At 38.6% G+C, this 27,010-nt stretch overlaps 1 long non-coding RNA gene across 2 annotated transcripts; it reads left to right on the forward strand.

The window, feature by feature from the left end:
• The first annotated feature begins 504 nt into the window (after positions 1-504).
• LOC135971994 (uncharacterized) lies at positions 505-10,552 on the forward strand. Of its 2 annotated transcripts, none has more exons than XR_010588514.1 (3): positions 505-685; positions 1,785-1,908; positions 10,437-10,552. It is a non-coding gene; the product is annotated as an uncharacterized lncRNA (long non-coding RNA). The 2 variants fall into 2 exon arrangements; XR_010588513.1 differs by having other exon boundaries at positions 505-663.
• The last annotated feature ends 16,458 nt before the right edge of the window (positions 10,553-27,010 follow it).

Raw genomic sequence — 27,010 nt, forward strand, 5'->3', positions numbered from 1 at the left:
AGCATCAGGGTCTAAAACAACAACAACAACAACAACAACAACAACACTGAGCCAAACACTGCTGCTTCCTCAGTCGATGAAAGTGCCACCCCACCCCTCTCCCCAAACCCAACCTCCGTAGGGGACATCGAGCGCCAAGGCCTGCAGCGAGTGACCTGCCGGTGGAGGCGCGGGGCCGCTCACCTACCCGGGCCCGTGGCTCTCGCCCCGCCCCAGCCTCCCAGTCCACTCCGCCAGCCCCAACTTAGGCGAGCGCAGTCGGGACCCCTCTGTAGGGGCTCTTTGTTCGCCGCCCCTCGGCGTTCCAGCGCTCAACCTTGCTCCCAGCAGCCCCCGCCAGCGCACTCGACCTACAGGAAAGTTGCTCCCGAGCTGTGGAGGGGCGTCATCGCCTCCTAGCAACGCTCCTAGCAACCGGGTAACATCTGCTCCCTGTGGTCCAATGCGAGCGGAGAACAGCTGCGCGCCCGCCTAGAGCTGCGAACCCGGAGTGAGAGGCGCTTCAGAGACTGGAGGGACGGACCTGCAGGAGCCAGGGCTGCCCGCCGAGCTGCAGTTACCGCTGCTGCCGCTGTCAGTGCCCGACTGAAGAGTGACAGCCCCAAAAGCAGGAGTGAGCACCGAACCCCGCGCCTCTACCTAACAGGTGCATGCGCCGATCTGGTGAGTGGACCCAGCTCGCAAGGTATGTCTGGACCCATCCAGCCAGGTGCTTTCCTCCGAGCTCAGAAGAGACTCCTTTCCTTGAGCGGGAGGATAGGGACGTGTTCCGGGATCCCACCCCGCCCCCAGTCATTGAAGAGTGGCCAGCTGCTGGTCCCAAATGACCTGATTTGATTTTTTAAATGTAAACCTTGGGATTGGTTCTTGGGTGAAGATTCCCTTGCTCTTCGCTATCAGGTTAGCGTTCGGAAGTTTTCAGTCCTTGTTTATCCGTTGACTTCGCTGCCTATATGCGGCTAGGCTGGAAGCAGCAAGCGCCCATAGAAAGCCTGTGGTTAAAGCTCAAACGACATAGTGTAGTCTTGACTAATTGAATCAACACGTATGGATAGCAACATTCTTTTTAGGTCCTCCTCTGGAAAGGGTCCATTTGGCCAAGAGCAGCCGTTCACTGTTACTCAACCTCCTGAAAAGTAACCATAGTAACTCACCTCTCTTTTGATGGGATCCTCCTTATTGGCTGCCTATCTTCCTTTGGAAAGCACATCTCTCTAAATTTAGAAGATGATGAGATCCGTAAGCATACATCCATGTAGAAAAGGTGCAGTTAAACATGGCCCTTTAAGGAAATGCTGTCTTCAAAGAAAAAGTAGCATTTGGTGATTTCAAATCTTGTGAGAAAGAATGTGCATTCTAAAGAAAGACTGGGTTCGTCTGTTTAGTTAACTCCTGGTTTGTTACTTTAGAGGGAATACTTCCTGAAATTATATAAAATCTGGCATTAAAACTTAAGAATGACTCTGATTTTTTTTTAAATCAGCGTGCTGATAATCTTCCAAAAATAATCTCCCAAGTAAATAACTGGTAAGATGAGTTATTCAGTTATTTCCAAATTTCTTAGGATAGTTAAGATTTCTCATGTTTAAACTTAAATCTGGAGAACACTGAAGTGATTGTGTGTGTTTAAAGGCTTATCTATCTATCTAGTCCAGACCAACCCCATCTCAAATATCTTAGATAATATCCTCCTGTTGCAGGCTTTCTCCTGACTTGAGAACCAGTTCATATCAGTGCAGTCCTGACTCGCCCGATGTTATTTGTGTCTGTCTCCTTGTTTCAAGATCTCAGGTAACCATTCATGAGCCTGAGGCTGTGAGAAATGCTCGCTGTGCAAAGGGGAACTCTCAGCAGATTTTCTGAAACTGTTCTAGAAATACACTTTTCGGATTGATTCAGCATTACCAGGTAATTGCTAGCTTAAAAGAAATTACTGTTTAAATATGTATCCAGAGAAATGAATGCTAATGTAGCATTACCATAACTTACAAGATCAATATAAGGGGTTGTTTATATAGATGGTTGCTGGGTAGAAGTCAATAGAGGTTTTCTGTAAAAAGGACATTTGTGGGCTGGCAGATTTTCCTCTCTAAGACCCATGTGAATAGGGCGGGCCAAATTAGGTAGCCTGGCTCCGGGAACATGCCAAGCGGAAGCCTACTGAGCACACGAGTGCCTGTTTGAATGAAGGAAGTGAAGAGAACTCTCCAAGTTGCAGAAAGAGATTATTGTGATGCTTCAAATTTAATTTGCATAAGGTCATGATGATAGAAACCTCTGAGGGTTCAACATTTTAAACTCAATTTTCAAGACTGAATACATCTTAAATGAGTGTTCAGACCTCCAGCATTTGTAACTTTCACATGTGCTGTGCCCTTTCCGTAGGTAACTAGCCTAGCAAATAACAATCAAATTTATAAGAATAGACCATGCTGCATTTCATCCCATTTCTTTCCTCCCTTTATAAAAATAAATAATTGACCATTTTTATTCAGAAACCTATTTGAAAATTTATTCTGGTCTAGTCGTACAGATTTATGAATACCATGAGACTTTAAGATTATTGATCTCTGTAGCCACTTATTTAAATATCTGTAGTTTAATCATTTTAAGCATTAAAGATTAGCATTTGAACTGTCAAAAATGTTTGTTTTGTTAGCTGTTAGCACCATCCACCCTTCTTACTTCATTTATCATACTGACTGTATTTTATGGTGAGAAACAACCCAAGGAGACCAAAAATATTTACTGTCATCTGCCATGAGATGTATACAGAGTTCCACACCAATTTTTATTTAAGGATCTAGTCACCCTCATCAATCTGAACACCAGCTGCACTTGTATATTGTAATGGGTTATAAAGAGGGCACGCACTTAGGAGTATAACATTTGGATAAGGCTGAGATCAAGCAGGTTAAAACTAAATCAAAATATAATTTCAGTCTTTTTTACTCATATACTCTATTTGGAAGTTTTTAGGTATATGTGAAAAATTCTATGTTCAGTTTTATGTCATGTAAACTTCATGGAATTTAGAAGATGCTTCGATGCACAGAGAGATGTTGAAAACTTTTATCAAGAGGTTGAGGCCCTTCCCTCCATACCTGGGCTCTCTACTGATGACTCATGTCAGCTGGCATCCCAACAATAACTCTAAAGCCAAGGAATAATCAGTTCGGATTGCTCTGTTTGTCAAAGCAATATGCCTCAGAAACCTAGAAAAAGTGAAACTGCTAACTCTGAAGCAGAGGTAGGAGTACATTGACCACAACTATTCAGCACTAAAACAAAGGAAGGATACTTTTGAGTTTTGGGAGAAGCCAATCCTTGTGGATTCTTTTTTTCCTTTTTCTTTTTAAGTTGTTTATCGAAATAGTGTTAATACATTAATGTTTACCCTTTGTAATCTGACACCAGTTTTTTTATATTTTCTTTTTTTCTAATTAAGTTTATACAAATGGGCTAATAATAGAGCCATCCAATTCACTGCAATAATTCTCAGATGGGGTGAAGGGGTGGTGGAAGGATATTACTGAAAAGCACTAAGAGCTAACCAGTGTTGTACTCAATATTGTAATATAGCCTTATATTTAGAAAACAAAAGAATGACAGAAAGTAAAGTGCAGCAAGAAGGCTTCCTGGTAGAAATACAAGAGTTATCTAAATATCAGTGGTGTGTAGAAGGACAGGAGGAACAAGTTTGAGGCTGGGAAGTCTACTCTGCATGTATATTTCAGAGTATATATTATTTTCAAAGTGCTTAGGAAAAGGGAGCATGAGTAAGGAACATGAAGAAAAGTTTGGAATATCGTAAAGAGAGTCAAGACTCAAGAGCCTAGAACCTCAATTCTGCCTCCATGTGCTGCTCATTTTACTGCTTTGTGGCTCATTTTCTCTCTATCTAATGTGTGGTATAAGACTACAAGCTTAAGTAGATTGCTTGAGCTCGAACATAACACAATTTAATGAAGCATCTATAGCTCTTTAGGAAAAACTTATTTTATATTTACGGGTACATGTGCAGGATTGTTACAAGGGCGAATTGTGTGTCACTGGGGGTTTGGTCTACAGATTATTTCAACACCAGGTAATAAGCGTAGTACCTGAGAGGTAGTTTTTGTATCCTCACCCTCCTCCCTCAGGTAGGCCCCTGTGTCTGTTCTTTGTGTTCATGTGTACTCAATGTAGCTCCCACTTATAAATGAGAACATGCAGTATTTGGTTTTCTGTTCATGTGTTAGTTCTCTTAGGATAATGGCTTCCAGCTCCATCTATGTTGATGCAAAGGACATGATTTCATTCTTTTTTATGGCTGTATAGTATGGCTGTGCGCTATTCCATGGAAGCACCTATAGCTCTTTAGTGAGAAGGTACCCTGTGAATGAAAATTATTTCACCACTAGAGCTACTCCAGGTGAAACACAAATCGGGTACCATATGAGTGATGGCAGAGAGCCACCCAACTCCAGGCAAATCCTCATGTGTTTTAAAGTGAGTAAAATTAAAGATTAGTTCAATCTTACGGTTTTTTATCCATAAGGGTTTTTTATCCCTTCTGGGATAGCAGAAGCAACATTGGCCCGGACAGATGTTTTTGTTAATATACTGAAGCATGGAGTGGTGGTGGTGGTGATATCAAAGTAGAAGACAATGTGAGTGATATAGATCAGGTACTTTTAGAAAGGCCACTGTTATCTATAGGTTAGGGATTGAAAGTCTTTTCTTTGAGTACCAGTCCTGGGTATTGAGGGAAGTTGTAGTATCTCTCTAGCATATCTCTAGGTATGGATTTCTTGGAACCCATATACTGCAATGTGGTTCCAAAAAAGCAATTTTCTTTCTAATTCATTTCTACTTTCCAAGGTAAAAGATGGGGTAAAATGGAACATCATTCCTCAAAATCAGGAATCCACTTCTAGGCGGTGGAAAATCATGACGTTTACCCGAGAAGCCTCCTGCATTTGGCCTCTGTCATTAGCGGGGCAAGATCATGGCAGCAATTGGCTTTAGTGCAGCATCTAAGGAAACTTAATGGTGTTCTGTTTGGTTCAGAGACCATTACCATGGGAGCAGGATAGGCTTGTGGAACTGGTGGGGTTTTCTTTACTATTCCATGCCTGTGCTTGGGGTTATCCCAAGGGACATGGATGCAATCTAGTACCAAACAATGCTGCTGGTATCTTGAGAAAGTCTTCTAAGTCATTGGCTCTCATTATTCCTGGAAGTTCATAAGAAAGTCTGCTAGGAGCTGGAACTTGTTGGTAATTCTAAACTGCCAGTAAAGTCAATATTGTGCTTGGGGTGGATGATAAATCTGAAGAAACAGATTGCTCCATTGATTCGGAGATAAAACCTGGCACTGAGTTCCACTACCATAAAGGATATTATCCAGAAAAGTGCTAGGCAAGGGGGTTATAAGAGAGAAGAAAGATGGCTGATGGAACGTTGTTAAACATCAACAGAGCCAAAGGTCTCCAGAAGGCACAGAATCATAGCCTTGAACTTTGCACCCATCTCCCTTCTTGAATACATTCGTGAATGCTTCATGCAGCCCGTGCTTAGCACTAAAGAGAGGACCAATGTCCTAGGTATACTATAATGCTGCTGAGCAGGATATGTATTTATGATTTCAAAATAAAGTCACTGCAATAATAATACATAACATTTATCGAGCAGGAAATATGAGCCCATGCGACAGGCACTGAGTAACTGCTTTTTAAACATCATCTCTTCTAATTCCAGTAAAACTCAATGAGTTTGATATTGTTCCCCCATTTAACAGTTAAAGAAAAGTTAGGCTCTTTGAGGTTAAATATCTTGGCCAAAGTCAGTAAGCAAATAAACTGTAGAGCTGATATTTGAACTGGGGCCATTGGACAGAACTAGGAGGTTATGCTGAAGTATTTTAAGCCATACAGCGAGACTGCAGAATATGGTTAGCAGGGACAGATGGGGTAACTCTTTCTAATCAACTGTGATCATGGCCCTTAAGGAAACATCTCCAGTAGCTTTGCCACCAGCAAAGCATTATTTAGCTAAATAGGGACCATTGCGCTTTCAAAGGCTCATGCCAGGCTAACATGTTACAAAGAAAAATCAGCAAGAGACCGTGAAGCTGAGGTGCTTGATTTATCTATAACACAAGTCAGTTGTTGATCTGAGATGAAACCAACCTTCTTTCTCCTCATTGATCAGCCTCCACCCCTTCTGTCTGTGGGTAGGATGCACACATCTAATAGGACGGTTTCAACTCTGTTTTTGGAATGTTTTGATTTAAATGTTGTGGGGAGAAAAATGAAAACCAAACTAAAATTAAGATATATTGAACTCATCACTTCTTCACCATGTCTCCAGCTTTTCAGTCTTGGATAAAGAATGGATTACTTTGACAGGAGTTGTTCTTTTTACGGTGGTCTGTTATCTCAAAGTGTTTGTAAATTAATTTGCTCATGATGTTTCCTTAATATACTGTCCCCGGGCCATATACCAAATGAAATCACCTGCACCATAATACGATTTTAGTTTTCTGGAGGCCGAAGCAGAGCAATAAGGAAGAGCATTTGAGCAATCATTTGTAATTACATTTTAAACATTTATTTAAAGAATTACATATAAATTGTATTGCTAGAACTCTAATGACAGGGATGGTCACTCTGTTCCGTAACTTTTAATTTGTTGGTTATTGATGTTTTATACTACCAAAGACACTGAGCCTGGCACAGATATTTTATGGGCCCAGAGGATATAGCATTAGAAACAGCTTGAATATTCAAGCCAGCATTAGCCATTTCACTTTCAGAGATAAATTTAGGCTCAGCCTAATTCAGTTTTGTAATTTACATACTGTTCTCAGAGCTCAGAACACTCAGAATAAGAAGACATAAAGTCATTTCATTTTTTTCTTGTCTATTTCGTCATCTTTATTTGAATAATAGGCTGGGTTGAGTTTGGCCTTTTAGTTGCAGGAGAACTATAATAGATTTACACATGTTTACTGAATCATAACAACCAAACTTCCTTGGACGGTCAGGTCAGCTTTAATTAATTATCTAGATGATTATCTGTATGTTTCAAAAATAGTTTACACCTCCTTCACCCAAAATGCATGACCAATGGCAATACACCAGAGATATTTGGAGTTGTTATAGAATCTGTACTACTTTTTTTCAACTTGATCATTTGCAATATCTTCTTGCAGTTTTTTAACTTGCTCATTACAATCTAGTATTTTTGGGAGGCAGGGTGGTGGAGTCTTTGAGTCAGAGCTAGGAGGCCAGGCTGGGCTTTGTTTCTATGTGGTATATTTGTGACTAATGGCACAAATAAGGTCTACAATTTGATTGAGTATTTACTATATGCTAGGCACAGTGCCAGTCACTTTCTATGAATTATTTCGATGATCTTATGAGCCAGTGTTATTTCTATCCTTACTTTACAAATGAGATTTCTAGAGAGTTTATGTAATTTGCTCAAAGTCACACAAATAAGAAGCAGCAGAGCTGGAATTCAGACCACTTCCATCTGACTTCAAAACCCAAACTCTTAGCCACATACCAGAATGTAAATTATTGAACTTGTCTGCGCTGTAGTTTTCTTATCTGGACACTCAGGAGGCTCAATCAGGTGATGGATACATAGTTATCAGCTATGAATTTTTTGAATTCTAATCCAGCCAAGCAAACAGATGTAGGAACTTATGTTTGCTATATATTTGAACCTAAAAGTGGCTAGAACCATCCTCCAAAATTGATACTGAAAACATTTTAAATAGCTAAACAGCTTGCAAAGAGGTAATTGTCAAACTGATACCAGCTGTGAAGGCTTTTCAGCATTTTTAACAACCCATGGGGGTATTTTTTAAGAGCAATAAACTAAATAGCTAAGTGTGTTGCCCACGGAGGAGTTGAGACTCAAATCTAGAATTCCTGAGAATTTTATCTGTATTTTCAGGATCTGATACATTCAGTATCTTAGGCTAACTGGTTGATGATAGCCAGACAATCTTTATGAACCTTGGAATCATTTGATATGATTTTTTTAAATCTTGATCTGTTAAATAAAAATATCTTTCCTGGAGGTGCACTTGGGAGCCAGAACTATAAGTTTGTCATTTGGTTCTCTAATCTGCCACCTGCCCTCCCTTGTATCACTCATTAAAAGATTTTTAATTGGTCGTAAATGCTGTAGATATTGCATTACATGGAAGATAAAATAAGCAGACATTTAAAAAAGACACATATAAGAAAGTCATGTTTGCTTATAATAAAGTTACTCATCTCATTTTCTAGTCTTTCCTCACTGTCACCTACACTATAGTAATTCATTAGAACTTGTTAAAAAAAAATTAGTGACCTGCCCAGGTATAATGCTAATAACAGCCATTGATGCTTCTTAGTGTGAACCCAGGAAAACTGATTTCATTCTTCACTATTTAGTTAAAATGCAGTCTGGCTTTGTTCATGAGGCTAAAGCATCTAAGCCAGTGTAGGGAAGCAACAGTAACAATAACAATCAATCAAGCCAATTGCCTGACATTCTATTGATATGGCAATCAGCTGATTGACTGAAGGTTCTGCTCTTAACTCGTTGCCATAGTGCTACTACTACAGCTGCTGAATGCTGCAAACGAGAGGCTCTCAAAATGCAATCCCCAGACCAGCAGTATCAGCATCACCTGGAAATTTGTTAGAAATGCAAATTCACTGCTCCTAGCCCAGATCTACTGAATTAGAAACTCTGGGGGTGGGACCCTCAGAGTTTAACATACCCTCCAGATAATTCTGATGCTCACTAACATTTGAAAACTATTACATCAATTAGCTAAACAGTTTAAAAAGAAGCAAGTACAAGTAATTGTCACATGGGATAACCCAAAGCTTCACCTAATTATTTGATTAAATCCTTAAAATATATACCAAGAAAATGCAGTTTACTAAAAAGCAGCCCCTGAGAAAACTGGTTTCTTTGTTCTCTATACAGTTTTGTTCTTATTTCCTAAACGTTTGAAATCAGTGAAAACTCTACGTAAGCTGTGTTTGCTTACTGAATTCAGGGATTGTGTAAGTATAGTAGCAACTATTGTCTTTGCTTCAGTTCAATTGTGAATTATCATGACATACTCATTTCTTTTAAGATCAGATACACCAGTGTTTTAAAATTCTTCATTCCGTTAACAAAACATAACAACTCAGACTTAAGGCTCTCTTTGGTTAATAATCCACAGTGACGCCAGTGAAAAATTGGACTGCTTGGGAGTGATTTTGTAGCTTTTCTTACTGACTGAGGAAAATCATATAACTACAAAAAGTTGCAGGAAGCTTTTGTCGCTCAGATGCCACTGAGTTGGAGGACAAACTAGAAAAGGCAAAGTCTTGAACACATTTTAAATATTTAAGCTTAGAAAAATTTAAGATTTTAGAGGAAAACCATCAAATGTCTTGCTGTAGATTTATTTAACTAACACATAAATTATTCATTATTTTGTGAACTAAATGGTTTCAACACATAGAAATATTTGATGGTGTGTATTAAGAGTAAAATAAATTATATTTAAATATGAAGTTTCTTTCTGGCCTGGTCCCCTGAGGTTGAATGAGTATTGAACCGGACTCAATTTGTTTTCTAAATTCATTCAGTGCTTTCTCTAGGAAGCTGCTTGTCTTTAGCTTTTAGAGTGGATCTTGCCTCCTTTTTGTGATATGAGTGCCACCTAGAGTACACTCTGGGAACTCTCTTAAGCACTGCCTTTAAACTGAAGGATCAGTGAAAATTGGCTTCTGGAACCCCGTCCTTCCTTAAATAACTCAGAACCTCGGTAGCAACAGTATTTTAAAGGAGAAAACAAAGGTCTTCACTTTCAGTATTATGACAAGGCCAAGTCTGCAAATCAGAACCTTACCTAATTCTTTCATTTACTTAGAACATCCATTAAACCATGTGTTAGGATGATGGCTATACCATAATCATATCGTAGAGTGTTTTGTCTATAGATACACTGTTATTTCTTTAAAGTGTAATTGGGCTACCAACTATTTTATGCCAATTTGATTAACCTAGTAACACTAAATGTCCTCTCTATATTGAGCAGTTTAACTAAAAGAATGATGAAAAATTTCTTATCTCCTCCCATTACATTCCATTTCAAATTTGGGTGTGTTTTGACATTAAATGGCATGAAATAAAATAGTATATTGGTATTTGATTTCTGAGGGGCTGCATAAGGAAATAAAGATTGGTATCCTCTCTAGAACATCTAGTTTGGGTCTGGATGGTGGTATTTTCCTGTCTGCCGGCTTTTCAATCACTGCTTCACCACGTTGAAGGGAGAACACCAATTTCCAGGATCACCAGTTTATTTTTATAGATAAAATTTATATTATAAGATACTATTTGCCACAATAAAATCTGACCTTTCCCCAATTCTTTTATTTGTTTAGCTTATCCAAAAAAAGTATTAACATATACATTAACAACGTCGAAAGTAGCCTACTTTAAGAGAAAATATGCAGAAGAAGAAGATTTACATCAAGATTACCATGGGTATTTTCCAAAAGTAAGGGTTTATTTATTATTATTTTTTCATTTTTATGAGTGTTGTCAACAGTAAAAAGCTGTAGTTTTTGTTTTTCTAAATATAGATTTAATGATCATGTTTGCTTTCCAGCACCTGATATTACCTGAGGACAGAACTTGCATTCTCAAACTTTCTCTGGAGAAGCTCAGGTTTCTTGAAGACCCAGAAACCTACTTAAGAAGGTCTGTGTTAATTAACAATTTGCTGAGGAAGATACATCTAGAGACGGAGAAAGAGAGCTATGAATACTTTAAAGAAGCTCCCTGTTATAAGACTGCATATTCTGATACAAGAAAACGGCTGAAGTTTATGGTACAAGAATGCTGTTCTCAGTCTCTCTATTATGAAGAGCTGCATTCGTATCATATTGTGCCTTATGCTTCGGAGAATGCCATTTATGAAATGGGCTACACTAGCAGCCACTTGGAGCAAAATTCTCAGTTGCTTATTTATAAAATGAATTAAAGTAACTGTTAAGTCCATTGATACTTTGTTTCTAAATGCCTGAACTGTTTATAGTGAAGATGTTAATATAAGGCACTCATTACCAGTGCACTTGATATCAAAGATGAGATGCATGCTGAACTGATTGGAGAGAACAATGGTTATTACTCAGCAGTCCTTAGAATCATCAAATTGACTAGAAAATATGTTCACATATGATAAAGCGGTCAATTAGCGCTTAAGAAGCAAAGATTTTTTTTAAACATAAGATGTGTAGGAAGGGGCCTACGTTAAATAATTATACAGGTGAAAAATTTTCTTTTACGCCCTGATTTCCAAATTCTGCCACTCTTACTGGAAAGTAATGAAAGTAACAGATTAAATTGATAGTGCCATGTCCCTGAGGATGAAAGGTGGAACACATTTAATTTTCTGTAAATGACATGAGGAAGGGCTGGTTCTTTCTGAAGTGCTTTGACTTGTCAAGCATTGTGCCAAATAATTGTTTGATACCATTTTCCTTTTACCATTAATAGCAATTCAAGATGGGGCAAAGACACTGCAACTAAACTGCTGAGTGTAACGACCAGATTACTCCAAACTGATTCATTTTACTATTTTGTGGGGAGGGCTTAGACTTTTCTCTTTAAAAGTGAAATTTAACAAAATAGCCTTGCAGATGGGCTTATCTTTAAATTCTACAGGTTGGTTAAAATTTGTGGTGGGCCTTTAGTTAGCCGTTTAAGTTTTATTTTATTTTTTTTTTTATAGGCTGCGAAGCTCAGGAAAAGGGTGGGGAGGTAAATTTGTTTTTAATGAGTTGATACTTTTTAGAAACCTTATCTGCAAAAATTAATGAGAACAACAAATTCCACATGATGTTATTTCTTCATCTAGTTAAGAGTACATTTAAGGCTGCCTGGATGAAACTTTGCACTGATTTTTGTATAATAGCTGATCATTCACTATTTGACAAATTGTTTCAGAATGCCTTTGGTGGTGAAGTTTAGATAAGTCCCTATGTTTTGCAATTTGACAGATAATTATTTAACAAGTTGGATAGATTCACGAAATTGTTTGAAGTGGTTCATACTGTTCTTTCAGGTTTGAGTGAGATGTCTGATTTCAATGTCTGAAGTTTTGTCCTATGGAGTGTATCATTTAAAGAATTGTCATTAACTGATAAAACAGATTGGAAAAACTAGGTGCCAAAGGTGTATTTAAGAAAATACCAAAGACTCAAAGATGAGTGTTGGGAAGACTATGATAATGAAGATAAGAATCTAAAGTAAGGATTGCATAGGACATAAGAAGAACATGGTTAAAGGGGTTTGGAATGATTTGCTTACTAATGTGCTTTCAGAACACTTTACACGTAATAATCATAATCAAGGGCACTGCTTTAAATGAAGATACTACAGACCTTTAGGAATCATATGCCTTGGAAAAAAATCTATGTATGGTGACTTGTCAACAAAGTATCTTCCCTAGTTGGATGCCATCTTGTAACCAAGAAAACTTTCTTCTATTCAAGAGAAATTTGGTTTTAGTTTTGATTCAATACTTGGTCCCTCTAATTAATCACTGGGGTGATTAACATGAATTCAGTTGGTATAAAGAGTATTGGTTCCCTAATTAGCCTGCAGTGTTGAAGACCACATAGATATATTATTGATAAGACTATGAGGCTTATGTTTAATTACTCAATCAAAGTAGGAAGAAATGCTTTAGAAGAAACTAAAAAATTATAATTTAGGTTAATTTTTAAAGGCAATTTAGTATAAATGAGTTAGCTTTGAAATACAGATTTAAATGTTTAAAAATTAATTTGAGGGCAAGATTTGATACCAAAGTTTCAAAAATTTTATTTCACTGCTTATAAAATACTTAATCAGAACACTTATTTTAAAAAATAAGATCTTATTTGAAAAACTCCAAATTTGATGGGATAGTTACACCATCATACAATTTTAAAGGTAGAATTAGCTTTCTAATACTTTAAAATATTTTCTGAAATGAACATTTGACTTGGTTTAGGACAGTGTCTATAAGTAAAAGACACCAATGGTAACAGATATGACTTACAAAACTGCCACATATCGAAATTGATTGAGGACTGAAATACATATACTTTGGCATAGAGAAGAGAGGAAGAGAAAAAATGTGAAAAAAGTGTGACATTGTAATATTTATTGTATTTAATAAATCTTGAAGAAAGAATTATTGAGCAATGAACCAGTGACAGATATAAAAGCCTGTTTTATTTGATGACATCATTAACTGAGTTTTCTGATCTATATATTCATACATCGAGAAGGAACTGTCTTAAAAACCAGTGGGTTTTTTTTTTTTTTTTTTTAAGTTCTAGCATACATGTGCAGAATGTGCAGGTTTGTTACACAGGTATACACGTGTCATGGTGGTTTGTTGCACCCATCAACCTGTCATCTACATTAGGTACTTCTAATGCTATCCCTCCCCTGTGATATTTGTTAATATGCTTTTTTAAAAAAGTGTCTGCCTCGAAACAGGTAGTTAAAAAATATCTTGTAGGGCATTTAATTATTTTTTCCAATAAACAACTCATAGATAAGGGGTTGACTAATGTTATCTTGATTTAGAAAATTTGTATGTAAAATGTGTAAACTTTTCTGGGTTAACTAATAGACTACCGGGATTTTAGCACGGCCAACTAATCTATAGGGAGACCCACACACAGGCTTGCTTTGCTGACTACCCAGCGGGCTTTGTTACAGGAGCTGCAAAAGGTGGAAGACCAGTTACAATCTTTTTTTTTTAAAACCTGGACATCCTTTCTCTGGTGGCAAGAGCCATCCTTATGATAAGGAAGGTGAGATAGAAAATGGAGAGCCTTTGGTAATGTTATCTTTCTTGTGGGTGTCCAACTAGCCTCAAGGCCAAGTGAAGAAGAAAATAAATGGCCGGGCGCAGTGGCTCACGCCTGTAATCCCAGCACTTTGGGAGGCCGAGGCGGGCGGATCACAAGGTCAGGAGATGGAGACCACGGTGAAACCCCGTCTCTACTAAAAATACAAAAAATTAGCCGGGCGCGGTTGTGGGCGCCTGTAGTCCCAGCTACTCCGGAGGCTGAGGCAGGAGAATGGCGGGAACCCGGGAGGCGGAGCTTGCAGTGAGCCGAGATCGCGCCACTGCACTCCAGCCTGGGCAACAGAGCGAGACTCCGTCTCAAAAAAAAAAAAAAAAAAAAATAAATAAATAAATAAATAAAAAATAAAATAAAAAAGTAGAAGAGGAAAAATGAAGAAAAGAGGAAAAAGAGGGCAGGGCCAGAGCAGTAAAGAGTAGGATTAGCAAGTGAAAGAAAAAGTTGCTCTGTTGTGTGGGGGATGTTCTTGCTTGCTATGCTCAATTTTGCTTTCCCGTGTCTGCTGTACGCAGAACACCTGACCTCTGCAATGTATTGCTCCTTTCTTTCATTCACGTGATGAGTAAGACTAGATTCTTTTCAGCATATCTACTATTTGCAAAGTGTGAACACTGTAAAATATCCCTGAAACTGAGCTCTTTGGGTGGATAAGCAAAGGAAAAATAGAAAATAATTAAGGTTAGGGAAAGGCTAAAGGGCAAGCCTGTGTATAAATGGAAAATGGATAAGTTCCAATGCATTATCTGGTTTCAATGTAACACCCAAGATTTAACAAACTCAGTGCTAGAAGACTTGAAAATAAGTGCAATTTACTACCATTTATTGAGCAGCTGTTATGAGCCAGGCACTGTGCTAGGGCTGGGGATACATAAGTGAATAATGCACAGTCCCAGAAATCAGATTATTTGGTTTTGTTTTACCAAATCCAAATGCAGTACCTGCATTTCCCTTTTCCAAACTGGGATGGCTATCAAACATGTCTTTCAAAAAGTGTTTGCAGGTGAGAAGATGCACAAGGTGAAGGAAAGTTTTCCTGACCCAGATCTTAGAAGGAAAGGAGAGGATACATTTTGCTTTACAGCATATTTACTGTTGGCAAAAAGCCACTATTGCCTAAGGGAAGTATGGCTGACCTCAGCCCATCCCTGGGGCATATCTCGTGGGTGTGGTAGGGAGACCAGTCAGGTAGGGAACAATTCCTTTTCCCCTTACCTATCTGGCTTCCATGTTCTTTTATGGGGCAAGTCAGATTAATATTAATGTTAAGGAGAGCCTTAAAGGAGAAAGAGAATCAATAAATCACAGCCTGAAAGTTGTGTATATTGTGTGCAAGTTCAGAGGGGCAGCCTTCTTTAATTTGCCTTGTGCTGGTGAATTGCTTGAATGAACTTCAGTATTTCTTAACACCAGGTACTGGAGCCACCTTCCTTCTCTCCCTGTGGTTTCCTCTTTAAATCACATCCTGACCCCAGTCTTTATAGTCCATTGTAAGTGGAAGTTATAGTTCTATTCTTCCCCCCCAGCTTGCTCCCTATCATTGATACTTAAGAGGAAAGTAACAGTTTGCAGTACTGGCTGAACTCCTTTGGGAAAGTTTCTGGAGTGTATCAAGTAAGAATTCATCATAGTAACATGGTCATTACTGGCTGAACAAAATTCTTTTTGAAACGATTGCACTTAGTCATTAAATAATTGTTTACTAAGGCAATCTTCATGTTTCTAGAATTCAGTGTAATAGTTAACAGTTGTATATGTCTCACAAAAGAAACTACTTAGGTTGGAAACAATGGAAGGTTGTGTATAATTAATCAGGTCCTGAATATTTATGTAACATATGACATTTTAACTTATATGTTCTCATTCTCAAACTTCATTACTATACAGCAGCCACAAGACAAATTTCAGGTTTTTTGTTTCTTTATTAAGTGGGCCATGTCTAAAAGTTGTTACATTCCTGATTGAACGTTATGGACAAAATTTCCCCATTAAAGTAGTTTTGTCTTTCTCAAGGATTATCCTTTAGGGTTGGGTGGATTAAAAACATTACATTAGTGCTTCTTGAGCTTACAAGTCACTAGGGATCTTGTGAAAATACAGATTCCTTTTAGTAGGTTTGGGATGAGGAATGAAGGTCTTCATCTCTCGAATGTCCTAGGTGATGTGGATGCTGCCAATCCATCCACCACACTTTGAGTTGGGAGAGTCTACATCATTGGAGAAATATGCAGACTGAAGCCTATACTCTTAAACTTTCAAAGACTGTGTTCATGTCTATGTTCTGCGGGATTTTTTTTCTTTTAAGAAATAAAATGCATGAAGTAAAATCGGAAAACCATAACACTAGTTTTCTAAATTTGCCACAAATACTATAATACTTTGCAGAGTAAAATGCAAAGATTATTCCTCTTACAAGTTTTCTCTATATCAAGTGCAGGAAAGGAACATGGGTAGAGTCATGTACCATTCTTATCAGTCAGGAGATGACACATGCAAATTTCTCTTCTTGATTTTCCTCTTGATTATATTCACATAAGGGAGCTCCATTTGGTAACAAAGATGAAATCCTGTTCACATTTAACAAGAATTTAGCAATTTCTTGCTTGGCAAAATCTGAGACAACCTTACAAAAACATCCTACATTAAATTCAGAATTTTGGGTAGCTGCATAAGCTGAAGATGATGGAAAACCTGAGCTGAAAATGGAACCTGGATCTGTAACTTCTTGTCTTGAGCTCTTTTTTGAGCTTTATTCTGTGAGAGATCCTTCCCCTGCTGTAATTTTTCTATTTCTCCTCAGTCACTGGGGTCTCAGTACGGGGTGGAGGATTGGTGTAAATGAGAGAGTCACATAAATTGTCTAATTTGAGCATGCCAAGTGATTTTTGTCAGGCTCTTTTGGTCATAAAATTTTGGTATAACTATTGTGAAATATAGTGTCATAAATTTGTCATAAACCATTAATGAAGGAAGAGAAGCAGGAATTTATTTCTGTGGGAATGCACTCAAATATCAAGCAGATGGTGTTCTACAACATTTATTTGGGAAAATGTGTATCTGTTACATAATCTAAAATATGTCTTTTTCACATTTAAAAATATTTGGGTCATGATTTAGAGTTTTTATTGGATTGTTTTTTAAACTGAGAGGAAGAAGAAAGGTAATTGTATTTTAAAACATTTGACATGTTACTAATAAAATTTTATTTCTGGTGAAATATAGGTGCCTTTGTTAAGTAGGGGAGGTGGGATCATGAACATCTGGCAGCTGCTGTATGTCCCTTATTTCCAGAGGCATCATTTTAAAGTCATATGCTTGTATTTCTTTCAGCAGTTTGTTTTCAGCACTGTTTGCTTAAGGATTTGGAAGATATTCCCAGTCTCCTGGCACAGCTTCTTCACTGAGTGACCCTGAAATGGTTTTTAGATAGTGCACGTCATTTAAAAGGACACAACAGAACTGACTCCTTTTAGGCATTTTTTAAACACAACAACTATAAATCTCAGGGTGAAAGATAGCTTCTCTATCCACTGAACAGCTGTGGGTGTGTGCATCATTCTCCATGATTTGTTAGGTGAACTGAGCATTAGATGAACTTGGATTCATTAGGTGAACTGGCATGCACCAGGGAGATAGCGTCCCTCTCTTTCTAGCAAACTTTCCATCAGTTTGCAAAGCTGATAAAGCTGATCTAGTTATCAGCTTTGCAAACTGATGATCCTAGGGGCCTCTACAAAACACTGACTCACGTGGGGCACCAGTGCCCATGTAGGTGTCTCAAAGCAAATAACCTTTTTCTGTGTATATCCAGTGTTTTAGTCTGTTCTCTCACTGCTAATAAAGATATACCTGAGACTGGGTAATTTATAAAGAAGTTTAATGGACTCATAGTTCCACATGGCTGGGGAGGCTTCACAATCATGGCAGAAGGCAAATGAGGAGCAAAGTCATGTCTTACATGGCAGCAGGCAAGAGAGCTTGTGCAGGGGAACTCTCATTTATAAAACCATCAGATTGCATGAGATTTATTCACTACCATGAGAACAGTATGGGGGAAATGTCCCCCTCTGATTCCATCATCTCCACCTGGCCCTGCCCTTGACATGTGGGGATTATTACAATTCAAGGTGAGTTTTGGGTGGAAACGTGACCAAAGCATTCCACCTCTGGCCCTTCCCAAATCTCATGTCCTCACATTGCAAAACCAATCATGCCTTCCCAACAGTCCCCCAAAGTTTTAACTCAGCATTAACTTGAAAGTCTACAGTCAAAAGTCTCACCTGAGACAAGGCAAGTCTCTTCTGCCTATGAGCCTGTAAAATCAAGAGCAAGTTAGGTACTTCCTAATACAATGGGGGTATGCGTATTGGGTAAGTACAGCCATTCCAAATGGGACAAATTGGCTAAAACAACGGGGTTACAGGCCCCATGCAAGTCCAAAATCCAGCAGGGCAGTCAAATCTTAAGGGTCCAAAATGATCTCCTTTGACTCCATGTCTCACATCCAGGTCATCCTGATGTAAGAGGTAGGTTCCCACGGTCTTGGGCAGCTCCACCCCTGTGGCTTTGCAGGGTACAGCCTCCCTCCTGGCTGTTTTCATGGGCTGCCATTGAGTGTCTGTGGCTTTTCCAGGCACACAATATAAGCTGTTGGTGGATCTATTATCCCGAGTTCTGGAGGACAGCAGCCTCCTTCTCACAGCTCCACTAGGCAGTGCCTCAGTGGGAACTCTGTTTGGGGGATCCAACCCCACATTTCCCTTCTGGACTGCCCTAGCAGAGGTTCTCCATGAGGGCCCTGCCCCTGCAGCAGATTTCTGCCTGGACATCCAGGAGTTTCCACATGTCCTCTAAAATCTAGGCAGAGGTTACCAAACCTCAATTGTTGACTTCTGTGCACCCACAGGCTCAACACCATGTGGAAACCACCAAAGCTTGGGACTTGCACCCTCTGAAGCAATGGCCTGTGCTCTACATTGGCCCTTTTTAGTCATGGTTGGGATGCAGAGCACCAACTCCCAAGACTGCACAAAGCAGCAAGGCCCTGGGCCCGGCCCACAAAACCATTTTTTCTTCCTAGGCCTCCAGACCTGTGATGGGAGGGGCTGCTGTGAAGACCTCTGACATGCCCTGAGGCATTTTCTCCATTGTTTTGGCGATTAACATTTTGTTCCTCGTTACTTATGCAGCCAGCTTGAATTGTTCCTCAGAAAATGGGTTTTGCTTTTCTATCACATCATCAGGATGCAAATTTTCTAAACTTTTATGCTCTGCTTCCCTTTTAAACATAAGTTCCAATTCCAAACCACTTCTCTGTGAATATATAAAACTGAATGCTTTTAAGAGCACCCGAGTCACATCTTGATCACTTTGCTGTTGAGAAAATTTCTTCTGCCAGATGCCCTAAATCATCTTTCTCAAGTTCAAGGTTCCACAGATCTCTAGGGGCAAAATGCTGTCAGTCTCTTTGTAAACCATAGCAAAAGTCACCTTTATTCCAATTCCCAACAAATTCCTTATCTCCATCTGAGACCACTTCAGCCTGGACCTTGTTGTCCATATCACTATCAGCATTTTGTTCAAAGCCATTCAACAAGTCTCTAGGAAGCTCCAAACTTGCTCACATTTTCCTGTCTTCTTCTGAGCATTTTGTTCAAAGTCATTCAACAAGTCTGTAGGAAGTTCCAAACTTTCTCACATTTTCCTGTCTTCTTCTGAGCCCTCCAAACTGTTCCAACCTCTGCCTGTTACCCAGTTCCAAATTCACTTCCACATTATCAGGTATCTTTACAGCAGTACCCCACCACCCAGTACCAATTTACTGTGTTAGTTCATTCTCACACTACCACACCCAAGACTGAGTAATTTATAAAGGAAAGAGGTTTAATGGATTCACAGTTCCACATGGATGAGGAGGCCTCACAATCGTGGTGGAAGGCAAAGGAGAAGCAAAGACACATCTTACATGGTGGCAAGCAAGAGAGCTTGTGCAGGGGAACTCCCGTTTATAAAACCATCAGATCTTGTAAGACTTATTCACTATCAGGAGAAAAATATGGAGGAAACTGCCCCCATGATTTAGTTATCTCCACCTGGCCCTGCACTTGACGTGGAGGGATTATTACAATTCAAGGTGAGATTTGGGTGAGGACACAGAGCCAAACCATATCATCGAGCAAGACAAAGTCTTGATTAAATGTACAGTTATTTGAGCAACCCAGTTATTTCAGTTTAAATGAACAACTGACTCACATAAATGACAGAGACTATCATGTATGTGTTAGTAGAAACTTAAACACATATGATCAGACACATCCAAGACAGTAACATAAAGAACTGATCAGTACTTTCCAGCAGTAAAGAATCAATCTTATATATTACATTATGTAAGTGCCTTGGATAGTGCCTGGAGCATATCTGGTAGAAGTAAATGGCACTGTCTAAGTAACTCTTAGTCTGTTTTTAAACAAATAAATGTGTTTTTTTGTTTCCATTGGTGTTCTACTTTTAAGTTTAAAAGTAGGTCGATATAATTTTCTTTCCTATTGAAATTTGTAAGCTGGGCATGGTGGCTCATGCCTGTAATCCTAACACTTTGAGAGGCTGAGGCAAGAGGACAGCTTGACCCCAGGAGTTCAAGACCAGTCTAGGTAGCATAGTGAGATCTTGTCTCAACAAGTAATTAAAAAAACATTAGCCAGGTGTGTCAGTGCATGCCTGTGCATGGCCCCAGGTACTCGGGGGGCTGAGGTGTGAGAATCATTTGGGCCCAGAAGGTTGAGGCTGCAGTTAGCCTTAGTTAGGATCACACTGTTGCACTCTAGCCTGGGCAACAAAGAAAGACCCTGTTTCAAAAAAATAAATAAATAAACAAAAAATAAAAGAAATAAAAAATTTATGGAACACACACACATAGAGAGCGTGCGCAAGAGTGGGAGCGAGAGAGAGAGCGAGAAACCATCAATTGCAGGTGAATGGGCCTATTTATTTATTACCATTAAGAAGTAAAAGAAAGGGTGAGTACCTCAAGGTGTTTCTTTCAATCACCTTGGAATCTGCATGAGAATTTCAAGCCACATTGAGAAGCTTTAATATAGTGGAATTGGCGAGTTGATAGTTTTAACCTCAAAACGAATATCCACCACAAAAAAGGATTTCTGTTTTTATTTCCCCACACTACTCCCCAAGCTTATTCTAGCTTTTTCCTGGCCCACTGCTTCTATTTCAGACCTGATTGCTGTCACTGAAATTGTATAGTCATGGTAAACTCTACCAGGACAAATCCTTCAAAGGCCTTGATTAAATAACCCCAGTCTTTTCTTCATATTGTAGTAGTTTTCTTACAATTCCTCCATGTATTCCATACAGTGAGACTCACTCCCAAACATTTACTTATCTGAAAGGTATTCATACTGTTGCCCCATGGATTTTATAATTAGAAGTGTTTACAAACTGTTCTGTGTAAACTCAAGTTATACAGAATTATTACTCCCCTCAATGCAAAAGAAAAGATATTAAATTATTATTAGTTCATACATACAAGTAGAATACAGCACCACTTTGATCAATTATGGTCATAGTATTTCTATAGTTTATGAAGAAGCCAAATACAGAAGCTTTATCTGTATGTCTGATACTCCCCCACTTTCTTTGTATCAGTTTGTGAAAAAAAAAGGGTACAATTCTTCAATTATCTAATTAAAATACTTCATGCTCAGTTGACCTCATTGGCAGGAGGAAAGACTGGACGTCTTCCTCCTGGGAGAGCTTACCCCAAGGTGCTCCAGGGCCATGTCCACTGGTCAGTAGCCAGCTGCAGCTTGTCAGGAGAGAGCAGGACTGCTTAAGGTGTCTAATCTTGCCAACTAGAGGCTGCTGGCGCTCAAGTGTCAACGTGATATCACCATGGAAACCAAGCCCTTCCAGGGCAGGCCTTACTAGTGGTTACTGTGAATAGGGAAACTGTCTTCTTACAATGGAACCTTATCCTGATTGCCCTATTTTTTATAAAACACACGTAGACTAAACTCCTTTTCATGTCAAACTCCCCAAGGAAATTATCTCTGTTGATACTAAATAATTAAGAGTCCCAAATAAACTAGAAACTGTCATTTCTGTTTAGCTTTCAAAATGAGCCAACTACAAAAACTCTTCACTCTGTTGTAGTGGATAGGCCATTAGGAACTGGAAAACAAACAAACAAACCCCAAAATACTAAGTAGTTCACTGTCTCTGGTTTGTACTATGTCCTCTTTCCCGGATCCCTGCATAATTAAATGGAATGGAATTGATGTAGTCAGCATTGATGGAGAGAGCTTTCTGCCTGGAGATAAGAAGCAGTCAAGTTGTGGGGAGGCAGAAGCATGGAAGCAACCTGGACAACGGGAACAAATGCACCAGGGACTTAAATATTTGTTCCTATATTTAGAGGAAAAGAACCCTAGGCATGGGCCCAAAACTTCGACAGTGCTGTTTTCCTTCTTTGAATTTGCTCTAAGGGTGTGAGTGTCTTTCAGACAGATGGCTGAAATGATTGCTCCCCTCACTTGCATATTGCACAATGAATTTTGTTTCATAGATTTGGTTTTATCTAAAGAAACGTTTATATTATTTTTACATACCACTGGCCTACTGATTTACAAACTTGTATCCTATTACCCTGGAACAAAGACCCAGTAATTGTCCTGGTTATAGAATTAGACATCATCTGGGAGAATATAAGGGATATCCTCAGCCAAAACCAAGATTATAGTATTGGAAAAAATGCTCCCTGAGATGGTGAGGATGCCCACACTTATACCCGAATTATAACATGACAGCACTTCAGTAATGATGCCAGGCTTCTCTCTCCTATGCAGCACTTTCCAAAACAATGCTGCCTGGAAACACATCTCCAAAAGAGAGTTTGTAGGCTAGCTTTTTGAGTTTTAACCTTAACTTCCCATTTAAGCTCATAGAAAAAAAAAATATGACATTAAATCTCCCTGCCTTTCTGGGTACTTACTGTTGCCTGAATGATGGAAAGCTCTTTCGAAAAGATGGTTTTCTGTACTTCTGCTTTTCTTCACCAGTGGGTCTCAGAGATTGGCTTCTCTTAGGTATCTATTTGTAGATTCAAGGAACCAGTTGACTGTTGCCTGGGATACCGAGATTTTAAAGATACCGTCCTGGCTCACAACAGGCTAAAAATTAGAAGGGATAAGAAAAATATACACAAAATTCTAAATCAAAATAGATTTGCCTAAGTTGCATGAGAAATACAGAATTGTGCAATAAAATAATGAAGAGATTCTATCTAGTTGGGAAAAACAGGCAAGTATTAATGAAAAAGTAGAGTTCAACAACAACTTTGAAGAAAGAGTAAAATTTTAACAGGCAGAAAGAGGAGCCAACGACCAAAGGGAAAGGGTTGGGAAAGTAGGGATGTGATGGGGGAACAATCTGTATTCTGGATTAATTGAAGGAGACGAGTGTTAGAGAGGGGCAATGAAAAGTGATGCCATAAAATAATCAGGGCACCTTTTGTGGAAGGCTTTGAACACCAGTGTGAGGCATCTGAATCCTCTTCGGTAGGCGATTGGAAGCCATTGATGGTGTTTTTGATAGCACTTTGGAAAGGCTGGTCTTACATGTGTTGAATAGAAATGGCAAAATAGTTATGAGAGACACTACAGAGACACACTAAACGCTTAGAGATGGAGGGTGAGGGAACAAGAGTGAAGAGTCACTTTTCAGATGTAGACAGACCTGCATTGTCTATGTAACAAAGATCCAGTAATTGTCTGGGTCTTTGCCCCAGCAATATTGTAGCAACTTGCCACTTGAACTGTGGATGGTCTAAACTGAGGTACTGTAATTGTAAAATATACTCTGGATTTCTAAGGTTTTTATATTAAAGAATGTAAATACCCCATTGCTTACATGTTGAAATGCTAATATTTAGTATTTACTGCATTACATAAAATATATTTAAAACTAATTTAACCTGTTTCTTTAAAAATGTGTAGTGTAGCTACTAGAAAATTTAAAATTATATATGTGGCTTACATTCTATTTCTATTGGATGGCGGTCGTTTAGATTTTAGACAAATGGAACAATGGTGGACCATTAACAGACAAAGAAAAAGGAAGAACATGAGGTAGGGAGAGAGATCATCAACTTAGTGTTTCATATTTTAGCTTGGAGTGAAACATTCAAGTGGAACGTCAATAAAGCAGCTGAAAATATAAGTCTGGTATTAGGAGGGAATTGAGTGGGAGAAGCAGTTAGGAAGCCAATTGCTAAATCTTCTAGAACTACTGATAATTGCTCGAAAATATTATATCATTATGAGTCTCTGACAAATAATTTCTTTGGGCATACTCCTTAAAATGCCATATGGTATATATGGACCTCCTTGACCTTGCGTGTGGGCCTTCTCCTTACAAAATTCTCTCTAGTTTCCAGTGCCCACAGATATGGACGACTTACAAGGTGCCGAAGACTTGTAATGGAGTGGGAGATGATGGTGTGGGGTGCAGGCTGCTGCCACAATTGTGAACAAACTGGTCCCTAGGGGTTGGTGATGTGAGTGAATACTGACATTCAGAACAACCACAACATTTGTTTTGCAGTACTCAAGATGGAACAACAGAAGCAGTCTTTGCTCTTCATGATTTTATAATCTGATATGTGGACATAAAACACCATCAGACAGTGGGATTTTTCTTTTTTGATCCCAGTGTCTAGAATTATATGACCATCAGTTTAAATGCTCCATTCATTTTTGGTCCAATTCTAATGCCTTTTTTTTTTTTTTTTTATTAAATATCTTGTTCTCTTCTAACTGGATATACTCTTTTTTTCATTTGAGCCCTGATAGCATTTTTTATCTCTTTCTCTCTTTTTTATTGTCTGCCTTGTGTTGAATTATTTCATTACATATCTCTCCTCTCCCCTAGACTATATGGCCCTTGGATATGGATGACATATATTTATCTTGATCTTTCCTGATAATTTGTATTTAGTTCATTCAGCCAGTGCTATGCTGAATGAACAAAAATTAAAACAGCTACCATTTGTTCAGCATTTACTATACGTGAGGTTCTGTAAGTATTTAATTGACTTCTCGCCAACCATAAAAATTACATTTTATTATTTTCAAATTTATAGTTAAGAAAACTGAGGTACAAAGAATTTAAGAAACTAGTCCAGCGCTGTCCAGCTGGTCGGTGGTAGAGCCAAAATTAGAACTCCTGTGGCCTGACTGCAGAGCCTTCACTGTGAGAGAGTGTATTGTTGTGCTTAGGAAAATGGTTTTGGAGTAAGAGTAAAATGGTTTGGAGTAAGCTTCAAGCCTTAATACCACTACCTATATCTGTAGGACTTTGGGAAAGTTCCTGTCTAAACTTTAACCCTTTTCCTGTTTTCCTTGAGATGACTTGCCAGCGGCTGCAGTGTTTACTCTAAGATAACTTTGCCACAAAATATCTCACTTTTATTATTATTTTCAAGTCGCTCTACTATATCGACTTTGGAAACAAGAGACATCATTCTATTGATACCATTCTGTTTTTAGTAGTGGTATTTTCATTTACGAAAATGTAGTAATTCTCCATCACTGAAAATGTCAAATCCTGGAAAACGTAGCATTCCTACAACGAGCAGTTGTTGGCCAACGATTCATTTGATGAATTCGATTTTTCTGAAATGGATGATTCTGATGTTAGTTTTGTTTAGAAGTAACTCCAAGAACAGTTTTTATATTTTATTTTCACATTGAAAATCAGTCAGATTGGCTTTAGCCTCAAAAAAGTGTTTATGTAAAATTAAATGAGTGCTGGCAGCGAGCTGCGCTTTTTTTCCTAAATGAAAAAAGCATTAAACTTTGGTTTTCTCATCTCTAAAACAGGGGAAACAATTTCACCTAACTCTTAGGTTTACTAAGAGAAGCACCAATTATCTCAGGTACAGCATTTAATACCATGCCCCGGTTAAGGATCAAACTCAAAAAAGTTTTAGCTGAGTAAAATAAACAACAGTGCAAGATTAAAATGTCAATCCATTAATCTGATTAAGTAAATTTCTGTTACTGACTTAGAAATAATGAGAAACCTTTAGTTTTCCAGTTATTCTAGGTTCCTCACTCACTCAAAAATGGCCCGGTATAAAATGGTTCCAGACAAGTAATTGTGATGCTTCCCATGAGACTTCTCAAAGCATGAGGTATTTATACTTTATAAAAGATGCTGTGTTCTAAGCCAATGTGTATGTATTAATTAGATGGGGGAGACTTCAAAATAAGAGGAGGTATTTCTTTTTTTTCCTGCCAAGAACGTGCTAAGGAAACCTAACGTATATACACATACACACCACAAATGAACTGAGAGTGACTGACGCGGGGGGGCATAAAGGAAAGCATTGCCAGGACATTCTCACTGTTTATTTTCCAGGCCATGTTCCTATTAGCTAAGTGATGCCCACAGCACAGCCAATACAGCCTTCCCAGGCACAAACAGTTTTTCCAACAAAGAACTCCAATCACAGAGAGATTCTGACTCAATACTTGCCAGACGCCTGAGTAAGGGCCCTTCCCCAAGCTTGGCAGTGTTTTCAAACACACTCAAGGGCCAGATGGCTATTGGTCTGATTCACAGGAATGTGGTATAGTCACCAATAATGTGTCCAATTTTTAATTCCCACGCAGATAGTTCATCTTGAGAGGAGATTAAACATAGCTAGATAAGATGGCAGTGAACCAGAACTTCAAAGATGTGTGTTATTGAGAGGTTGCAGTTTGAACTAGTTGTAGAGAAGCTTCTTCTGTAGCCTTTAGAATTACAGATTTGTAGCACGTGATAGCCAGATAGAATGTTGGAGGCCATCTTGTGTAGCATTCTCCTTTTATAGAGAGAACAGAACCCAAGAGGCTATGTGATTCAAGATTGAAATCTGAGGTAGAAGCCAGAAATCTCAATTCCTCCCCAGTTCTGAACATTTTTCAGTAATTATAATAACCTGTTCAGCAGTTGTTTCAGTAGTCTTATAACATAATCATTAACAAATTCTAGTGAATAAAGGAGTCAAGCTTCAATATTATTTTAGTCAC

Source organism: Macaca fascicularis, chromosome 7 (genome assembly GCF_037993035.2).
Source record: "Macaca fascicularis isolate 582-1 chromosome 7, T2T-MFA8v1.1".
Classification (NCBI taxonomy): domain Eukaryota; kingdom Metazoa; phylum Chordata; class Mammalia; order Primates; family Cercopithecidae; genus Macaca; species Macaca fascicularis.